Genomic DNA, 10,682 nt, shown 5'->3' with positions numbered 1-10,682 from the left:
AATGGAGAGAAGACCTATATACCTTTATATGAGTATATGCAGGTTTGAATTCTAGCTCTAGAATGTTCATGTTGTCTGATCTTGGATCAGTTTTTAACTCTTTTGTTTACTTATCTGTAAAATGGTTCAGCTCTTGGAAAGTTGTGTAGAAGAAAGATTGAATTCACTCTCCATAACCAGTTCTCCCCCAGTTATGTCTGTGTGCTGTGTCTGTGTGATTGTCTGCCCATTAGTTTTTCAATATTCTTTTACCAATCTTAACAATCATATTTTATAACTAATGAATCCAGTATAGGATTGTATTAACTGATTATATAGGAAGTTAGTAGGGATTCAAAATAATAATTAGGATGGACTTTCACACACTAACACACACACATATTTTTTTTCAAAGCTGCTTTGAAAATACCTTGCTTTTTTCACTTATAGGTCCCATAGGTGTTTGAACAATGAACCTACCTGCAATGCCATTACATATACCTTAAATAAGTTTCTCCTTGAAAATTCATGTCTGCTGGGGAAACATTTCTTTCTTAAAAATTCTTTTCATTGATTCTTTGGCCTTTTTTGTTTCTCATATCATATATCAGAAAATTTAGTTTTGGCAGCAACTGGGTATAAAACATGGATAGGAATTTTGCTCTATCCTGTGGGGAGTTGAAACTTATTCCAAGATAAGTAAATATCATTTTCCTGTAGAAGAGAGTCACCACCATCAGGTGAGAGCCACACATGGAGAAGGCTCTACATCAGCCTCTTGCAGAGTGTAACTTCAAGTCATTGAGAAGGATATCAAGGTAGGAACAAACCACTATCAGAAAGGTAACCACTGAAGTCACTCGAGAGTGGAAAATAAATAAAACCTCACTGAGTTGGATATCAGAACAAGAGAGTTGAAACAGCAATGGGAAATCACCAAAATAACAGTTAAAGCTATTGGGCCAACAGGAGGACAGACCAAGCAAGCCAGTCAGGTGGGTGAGTGAGTTGGCACAACCTAGTATGTAGGAAGCAGTCACCAGGTGGATGCAGAGCATGGGGGTCATGAGACATGCATAGTGCAGTGGGCAGCAAACTGCAACATACCAATCATATGCCATGGTGGCCAGGAGGAAGCCCTGAATTGTCAGGAATATGTTGGCAAATAAATAATGAAGGAGGCACCCCTCAGGGGAGATGATTTCCTGTCCTGCTAAGAAGTTCACCAACACTTTTGGAATAAAGGCTGAAGAACAGCAGAAATCCAGGAAACAAACTGAGTATGGAAAAAGTACTTGGGGGAATGGAATTGAGCACTAGCCAGAATTATTGTGATAATGCAAAGATTTCCCACCACAGTGATGACTTAGATCAAGAGAAAGAGCACAAAAAGGACAGCATTCAGGTCAGGGTTTTCAGTCAGCCCTAGGAGGATGAATTCTGTTACCACAGTGAAATTTCTGTCAGCCATTTATGTGACTTCCCTATGAAGGATCTGCAGGGAAGAAGAGGGTAAAGAATATAACTGTGTAGTACAAGTTCAATGTATGAATTCAATCTACTAGCATCTTTAGAGACTGCCTGGTTTTAGTTGTTCTAAATAATACTCTACAACACACTAAATTCTCACAAGTATGAAAAGTTAGCCTGATTCAAAACCTTAATTGGATAAAAGTCTCACCAGAGCAAATTGGTCTTATGCATCGGAAAAGAATCCCTGGAGAAATTTAAATTCCCCTGGATGTTGCAAATAGGGATGTTTGGATAGTAGAGAGAGTTCAGGGGATGGATCCTGAATATCTGTTTATTCCAGATTCTAGAACACAAGGCCAGGACCTCATAATTTGAGGAAGAACATTCTTTATCAGAGAAATCAATATTTAACAGGTAACTTTTTTGAGATCCCAGAAAAACATTACTCTGTGTAATATATCATACAAAGATTTTTATATTGAAGATTTCATTTATAACAAAATTACTTATTTGCCAGAAATCACTTGCTCCAGAAGTCATTCTTTGCAATTCAAACCAAGATTTGTCATTTCTTCCTGTGATCTCCTATAGCATTTATTATTCAATGGCTTGGATTTATTCATATCAGATTTTTTATAGTGTCTTGATTTATTAATTTCAAATCAGAAAACACTCTTAATATATTGTAATTCCCTATAGTCAAAAAGGCTCAGATCTAATTTTAGGGACACTGTCTATGCTTACTACACTATAGATCATGTTTGAATTGACCTTTGGCATTTAATCCAGGAAAAGTTAAATCATTACATTGATTTTATGTTAGGCTTTATCAAGTAACCCCAAATACAAGAAAAGCAAAGTTCTGATACACTATGCTATATAACTTGATTTTATAATGTTTTAGATAGACTTTTTTCATGGCAGAGCTTTTAAGACCACATAATAAGCTACTTAGCTTTGTGAGTTTCAGAAAAGGGTAAGTACTATAGATGACTGTCAAAATTAATTTGATAATTGAATCTATTTTCACTGAACATTAATGAATATAGTAATTCAAAATCCATAATTTAGGAATAAGATTCCCCTGGCATTGAATAGTCAGAAAAAACACGGACCAAATTTTCTACATCTTACTATGAGGTAAGATAAGCTGGTTTATATGAATTCAAATACTGTAAACAATGCTACAAGATAGCTTTTATCATGTCCATTTTACTAAATCTGGCAGAGGTACAAAAGGAATGACTAGCCACTTTCTACCACCTTAAGTTGTGATTTTTTATTAGTTTCTTATTAGTTTCACCTATAAACTTTCTTCAAGGGGTAAATGTAAGAATTAAATAAGAAAATAAGTGAAAATTGCATGGCCTATCATAGGTACCCTCTAAACATTAATTATATATTCAAAGTAAAAAAAAAAAAACAATAACTGGAGACTAGACTATCTTTTCAGACATTGGGCAAATATTTTTGATAAAACTAAGTGTGTGTGTGTTTGTGTCCTTTTGTGTGTGAGAGTGTTTTGCGTGTGTTTTGTTTTTTTTTGTTTTGTTTAGTTTGCCTTGCTTCATTGGTTTCTGTTTATTGGCAAACCAATGTGTTACTTTGACAATGAGTTTCTTCTTGTTTTGCAAGTTTTATATTTTTATTTTTATTTTTATTTAATAAATAGTATTTTTGTCTGTATTGCCTTTCATCCCATTATATTCTTTTGTTATGAAATTAATTATGATAAAAAATCATTTAAAATGATAAAATCATTTTAGCAAAATCAATTATGATAAAAATCATTTGGTAACAGAGCCAAATAAATCTCTGCTTATTTCCTTAATTTTTGACATTCATCAGTTTATAACAATCCATGTTAGAGATTAACATATTTATTTAAAGAACTTTCTTTTTGGAATTTACCTAAGTTGAAATATGAAGCTTTTCCTATACCTTGATGAAGAAAATAAGGAATAAATCCATGAATTATTTCAAAGGGCAAGTTAATGCTGGCAATTGACTAATTTTATTTCACGTATTTCAATAATTGGAATGGATTTCCAGCAGATGATTGATTTTTTTACTCTTTTCTTAGTATATATTGAGAATTGCTGTGTTTTAAAACCAGAGAAGGCATTTGTAATCCCTTTGTTAAAACATGTAAACATGACATCTACCTGGTGTTGAAAGGAAACCCAGGCTCTTTTCTCTTTTGTTTCCTGATATTTTGTTTATATTTGTCCAGGTCCTTTGGAGGATGGAATCCCAACAATTTTGTGAGCATGGGTTTGGTATCCTTCATTTCTGATCATTGAAACAACTACAGATAAGCCAGGGGGAAGTAATTAATAATAATTATAATTTAAACAGTTTTGTGCTCCATTTATGGTGATCATATGTTTTTTTTAAAACATTGTTTTGGGTAACAATATTTGGGAACTACAGATATGTTTCAATGTTAGAAACCCACCAAAAATTAAAAGAACAATTAAATAAAAATTAGAGTCATGTATGTTTTTTCATATATTAGACCCCATTTTAATATGAAGGGTAAGTCAGTTCTTTAAGACACTAGGATAAATATCAGGATCAACATTTATTCATTGCATAGAATGAACACAGAAAGTAATATTTACAAATATCTAGAAGTTAAATACTTGGAGGATGGAATGAAAATATGGAAAGAGATAAATACAGGGTGAAATGGTGAGCTAAATAAAAAACAATTTTTAAAATTAATTAATTAATAAGTAAAATAATAAATAACAAGTATACAGCTCTAAGATAGACCAAATACAACCAAACTGACAAACACAACTACATAAGAACTAAATGAAAATTTGCTTTAAATGAGGTAATAGTGAAAATGGACTAACACAGCTTGAAATATTATGCATGGTTTAATAACCATTAGCATTTATTTCTTTCTGGAAAATGACAGCAATGATATCTATTTAGTAAATTCCTTCTTCCTTCCAGACATTTAAAAACTATTATTTTAATCAACATACAATTTCTTTTAATTAAATATTCTGATTCACATTATTCATATTATAGGTGGCCTAGAATAATTAAAGAATAACCTCCAGGATGACATCTTAACTCTGTTTGAAATCTCTTAGCCACTGAATCCTTAATTCCTTTTTTTTTTTTTATTTCTCTTCTCCGTCTTGGTACAAGAAGACTTTCTTAATCCCATGATGTCAGGTCCAGGATCTTCCCAGGAGTCTTGCCTGATGTTGCCTGGGAGACTTACATCCCAGGGAATCATGTCCCACACAGGGGGGAAATCAGTGATTTTACCTGCAGAGTTGGCTTAGAGAGAGAGGCCACATCTGAGCAAAAAAAAAAAAAAAAAAAAGTTCTCAGGGGTGATTCTTAGGCATAATTATAAGAGGCTTGGCTGCTTCTTTGCAGGAATATGTTTCATAAGGGAAAGCCCTAAGATTGAGTGCTTGGGCTATTAAATTGGTAGTTCCCAATGCTTACAGGAATATCAGGAATTCCCCAGGTGGGGAAGTTTAATATTTCCATATTTTTCCCCAGTTCCTCAAGGAGGCTGTAGAAATCTTTTTTATTCTCTGCCCAAGTTACTCTGGGATGTATCAAGGCATCTCAATGACCTATACAAACCAACAAGATCTTACTCCCTATTCATTGTTCCATGTAATTATGGTGTTCAAATAAACTGACCATAACAGTTAAATTAGATAGTGTGCTACAGAAAAGATAATTTTTGCACCAAATAAACATCTCTTCCTTTGGTCTGTCACACAGAAGTTGAAGTTTTAAAATACAATGAACATTGTCTTTATCCTTTAGTCTTATTTGCCTTAGATATAACCAGATCAGCTTCATTAATATCTCTAATTGATATCTGATCTCATTTTCAGCTTTTTTAAGTTACTGTATGTTGTAATACTGACTTTCATAGTTGCAGAACTCTATTTCTGAGTCTCAGTTGTCACACAGATATCAAGGAATGACCAGGTTAAACATAGAAAGCCCAACATCTCAGAATTTAGAAATAGCCATAACAACTCAAGAATAGATGTGACTGCTGTAAGAGCTTACAATCCAGGAAGCTTTACAATAAGCCTTTCCCTGATAACCTATGCTCTCAAATTCAATTCTCAGAGTTTGCACATTATAATTAGTCCAAAATACTGAGGTGTTATAATATTAGTCTTTTTTTTCTTCTTGGCTCATTTCACTCATCATAATGTCCTCAAATGTAATTTATCTATTGCAGGCCTCACAACTTCATTCCTTCTTCCAGCCACTCAATATTCCATTGTAAGCATACCCCACAGTTTGCCTTTCCATTCATTAGTTGATATACCCCTAGGACTCTTCCACAATTGCAAACCATGAATACTGCTGCCAAAAATACCAATGTACTAATGTACATTTGTGACCCTGTTTTCAGTTTTCCAAGTGTATACCTCATAACAGAGTTGCAGGATCATGTGGATACCTATACTTTGCCTCCTGGGGAATCCTCACACTGCCCTCTAGATGGGCTTCACCATTCTACTTCCCCAACAATAGTGAATAGGTACATCTCTCTCCCCACATTTTATCCAGCCCTTGTATCTTTTTTATGTTTTAAACAGTTTTATTCACACACTATAAAATCCATACTAATTAAACAAAAAAATGGTTCTTTGTATAATCACATAGCTATACCTTCATGACCACAATCTAAATGAGGACATTTCCATTTTTTCCAAAAAAAGAAGATTAAAAAATGAATACAAAATATGAAAATAAAATAAAATAGATAAAAAGGAGAGACAACAACAACACAAAGTATCCCATATTCCTCCCTTATAGCCACCTCTTATTGACATTTAGCTTCTGTATAGTGCCTTTGTTATATTTTATGGATGTATATTACTAATGTTACTGTTAGCTATAGGTGTTAATCTGCATTGATTGTATTTTTCCATAAACTATCCTATTTTTAATACCTAGCTATGTTGACATACATTTGTTCACCTTCATATAAAAACACTCTTATATTTATATATTTAATTGTTATCACTGTCAACTCTAACTTTTGCTATTATACAGTCTCAATCCTTATCTCTCTCTTTCCTTCTGGTGTCATACATGCCCCTAGCTTTCCTCTTCCAAACCTACTCACACTCAACTTTATTCAGGCTACTTACAATACTGTACTACCATCTACCATATTGTCTTTTGGATTTTTTTTTCTTTTCTTTTTTTTCCTTCATTTTATTGAGATATATTCACATACCACGCAGTCATACAAAACAAATAGTACTTTTGATTGTTTACAGTACCATTACATATTGGTACATTCATCACCCAAATCAATCCCTGGCACCTTCATTAGCACACACACAAAAATAACAAGAATAATAATTAGAGTGAAAAAGAGCAATTGAAGTAAAAAAGAACACTGGGTACCTTTGTCTGTTTGTTTCCTTCCCCTATTTTTCTACTCATCCATCCATAAACTAGACAAAGTGGAGTGTGGTCCTTTTGGCTTTCCCAATCCCATTGTCACCTCTCTTAAGCTACATTTTTATACAACTGTCTTCGAGATTCATGGGTTCTGGGTTGTAGTTTGATAGTTTCAGGTATCCACCACCAGCTACCCTAATTCTTTAGAACCTAAAAAGGGTTGTCTAAAGTGTGCATAAGAGTGCCCACCAGAGTGACCTCTCGGCTCCTTTTGGAATCTCTCTGCCACTGAAGCTTATTTGATTTCCTTTCACATCCCCCTTTTGGTCAAGAAGATGTTCTCCGTCCCACGATGCCAGGTCTACATTCCTCCCCGGGAGTCGTATTCCAAGTTGCCAGGGAGATTCACTCCCCTGGGTGTCTGATCTCACGTAGGGGGGAGGGCAGTGATTTCACCTTTCAAGTTGGCTTAGCTAGAGAGACAGGGCCACATCTGAGCAACAAAGAGGCATTCGGGAGGAGGCTCTTAGGCACAACCATAGGGAGGCCTAGCCTCTCCTTTGCAGCAACCGTCTTCCCAAGGGTAAAACCTGTGGTAGAGGGCTCAACCCATCAAACCACCAGTCCCCTATGTCTGTGGTCATGTTAGCAACCATGGAGGTGGGGTAGGCGAATACCCCTGCATTCTCCACAGGCTCCTCAAGGGGGCACTACATCTTTTTTTTTTCCTTGTTTTTCTTTTTTATTTTTTTTTTAACTTCCCCTTCTTTTTTAAATCAACTGTATGAAAAAAAAAAGTTAAAAAGAAAACAAACATACAATAAAAGAACATTTCAAAGAGACCATAACAAGGGAGTAAGAAAAAGACAACTAACCTAAGATTACTGCTTAACTTCCAACATGTTCCTACTTTACCCCAAGAAAGTTACCTAATATAGCAACATTTCTGTGAACTTGCACCTACTATATCCATCAGAAATTAACAGACCATAGTCATTCCTGGGCATCCCCAGAACTTTAAATAGCTTATCTGTTCTTCTTGGATTATTGTTCCCCCTTCCTTAATTGCTCTCTACTGCTAGTTCCCCTACATTCTACATTATAAACCATTTGTTTTACATTTTTCAAAGTTCACATTAGTGGTAGCATATAATATTTCTCTTTTTGTGCCTGGCTTATTTCGCTCAGCATTATGTCTTCAAGGTTCATCCATGTTGTCATATGTTTCATGAGATCGTTCCTTCTTACTGCCGCGTAGTATTCCATCGTGTGTATATACCACATTTTATTTATCCACTCATCTGTTGAAGGACATTTGGGTTGTTTCCATCTCTTGGCAATTGTGAATAATGCTGCTATGAACATTGGCGTGCAGATATCTGTTCGTGTCACTGCTTTCCGACCTTCCGGGTATATACCGAGAAGTGCAATTGCTGGATCGAATGGTAACTCTATATCTAGTTTTCTAATGAACTGCCAGACTGACTTCCAGAGTGGCTGAACCATTATACAGTCCCACCAACAATGAATAAGAGTTCCAATTTCTCCACATCCCCTCCAGCATTTGTAGTTTCCTGTTTGTTTAATGGCAGCCATTCTAATCGGTGTTAGATGGTATCTCATTGTGGTCTTAATTTGCATCTCTCTAATAGCTAGTGAAGCGGAACATTTTTTCATGTGTTTCTTGGCCATTTGTATTTCCTCTTCAGAGAACTGTCTTTTCATATCTTTTGCCCATTTTATAATTGGGCCGACTGTACTATTGTCGTTGAGTTGTAGGATTTCTTTATATATGCAAGATATCAGTCTTTTGTCAGATACATGGTTTCCAAAAATTTTTTCCCATTGAGTTGGCTGCCTCTTTACCTTTTTGAGAAATTCCTTTGAGGTGCAGAAACTTCTAAGCTTGAGGAGTTCCCATTTATCTATTTTCTCTTTTGTTGCTTGTGCTTTGGGTGTAAAGTCTAGGAAGTGGCCACCTAATACAAGGTCTTGAAGATGTTTTCCTACATTATCTTCTAGGAGTTTTATGGTACTTTCTTTTATATTGAGATCTTTGGTCCATTTTGAGTTAATTTTTGTGTAGGGGGTGAGGTAGGGGTCCTCTTTCATTCTTTTGGATATGGATATCCAACTCTCCCAGCCCCATTTGTTGAAAAGACCATTATGACTCAGTTCAGTGACTTTGGGGGCCTTATCAAAGATCAGTCGGCCATAGATCTGAGGGTCTATCTCTGAATTCTCAATTCGATTCCATTGATCTATGTGTCTATCTTTGTGCCAGTACCATGCTGTTTTGGCAACTGTGGCTTTATAATAAGCTTCAAAGTCAGGGAGTGTAAGTCCTCCCACTTCATTTTTCTTTTTTAGAGTGTCTTTAGCAATTCAAGGCATCCCCTTTCCAAATAAATTTGATAACTAGCTTTTCCAAGTCTGCAAAGTAGGTTGTTGGAATTTTGATTGGGATTGCATTGAATCTATTTTTAACACCTTACAATGTTGAGATTCATTTGTTCTACCTCATGTAAAAACATATTTGTACCGTTTATTACAATCATTGAACATCCTAGGTTTCCCTGAGTCACACAGTCCCAGTCTTATTGTTCATCTTTTTTTCTGGTGTCCCACATGATCCCAGCCTTCCTCTTTCAACCATATTCACAGTCATCATTTTTCAGTGTACTTATATTGTGGTGCTACTATCTTCCAAAGTTGTTTTCCAAACCTCTCACTTCTGTCTTTTTCTTTCTGTCTGCAGTGCTTCCATTAGTGTTTCCTGTGAAACAGGTTTCTTGTTCACAAACTCGGTCATTGTCTGTTTGTCAGAGAATATTTTAAGCTTTCCCTCATATCTGAAGGATAGTTTTGCCAGATATAGGATTCTTGGTTGGTGGTTTTTCTCTTTCAGTATCTTAAATATATCACCCCACTTCCTTCCTGCCTCCATGGTTTCTATTGAGAAATCTACACATAGACTTATCAAACTTCCTTTGTATGTGATAGATCATTTCTCTCTTGCTTCTTTCAGGATTCTTTATCTTTGATGTTTGATAATCTGATTAAGTGTCTTGGCATAGGCCTATTCAGATCTATTCGGTTTGGGGTATGCTGTACTTCTTGGATCTGTAATTTTATGCCTTTCATAAGAGATGGGAAATTTTCATTGATTGTTTCCTCTATTATTGCTTCTGCCCCTTTTCCCTTTTCTTCTCCTTCTGGGACACCAATGACATGTAAATTCCTGCTTTTTATTTTGTCTTTAAGTTCCCAGAGATGATGCTCATATTTTTCCATTCTTTTCTCTATCTGTTCTTTTGTGTGTAGGCTCTTAGGTGTCCTGTTCTCCAGTTCCTGAGTGTTTTCTTCTGCCTCTTGAGATCTGCTGTTGTATGTTTCCAGTGTGTCTTTCATCTCTTTGTTGTGCCTTTCATTTCCATAGATTCCACCAGTTGGTTTCTTGAACTTTCAGTTTCTACCTTATGTGCATCCTGTGTTTTCATTATACAGTTAATCTCTTTTGCAATATCTTCCTTAAACTTTTTGAATTCAGTTATTATTAGTTGTTTCCATTCCTGCATCACAGTTTAAGTGTAAGTTTGTTCCCTTGACCAGGCCATAACCTCATTTTTCTTGGTGTAGGTTGTAGTTTTCTGTTGTCTAGGCATGATTTCCTTGGTTACCCCAATCAGGCCTCCCAGACCAGAATGGGCTAAGGTCCCAGAAGGAAGAAATATTCAGTATCCAGTTTCCCTGAGGGTGTGTCTTTTATTGGTACAAACTTGATGCCTCCAGTCACTGTGCTTTTCTGC

At 35.5% G+C, this 10,682-nt stretch overlaps 1 pseudogene; it reads right to left on the bottom strand.

Moving 5' to 3' along the window:
- Nucleotides 1-505: 505 nt before the first annotated feature.
- Nucleotides 506-1,450, bottom strand: LOC119533075 (annotated as a pseudogene).
- Between the last annotated feature and the right edge of the window lie 9,232 nt (nucleotides 1,451-10,682).

The sequence above is a fragment of the Choloepus didactylus genome, chromosome 4 (assembly GCF_015220235.1).
Source record: "Choloepus didactylus isolate mChoDid1 chromosome 4, mChoDid1.pri, whole genome shotgun sequence".
Classification (NCBI taxonomy): Eukaryota; Metazoa; Chordata; class Mammalia; order Pilosa; family Megalonychidae; genus Choloepus; species Choloepus didactylus.
This window is presented reverse-complemented; position numbering and strand designations above follow the sequence as displayed.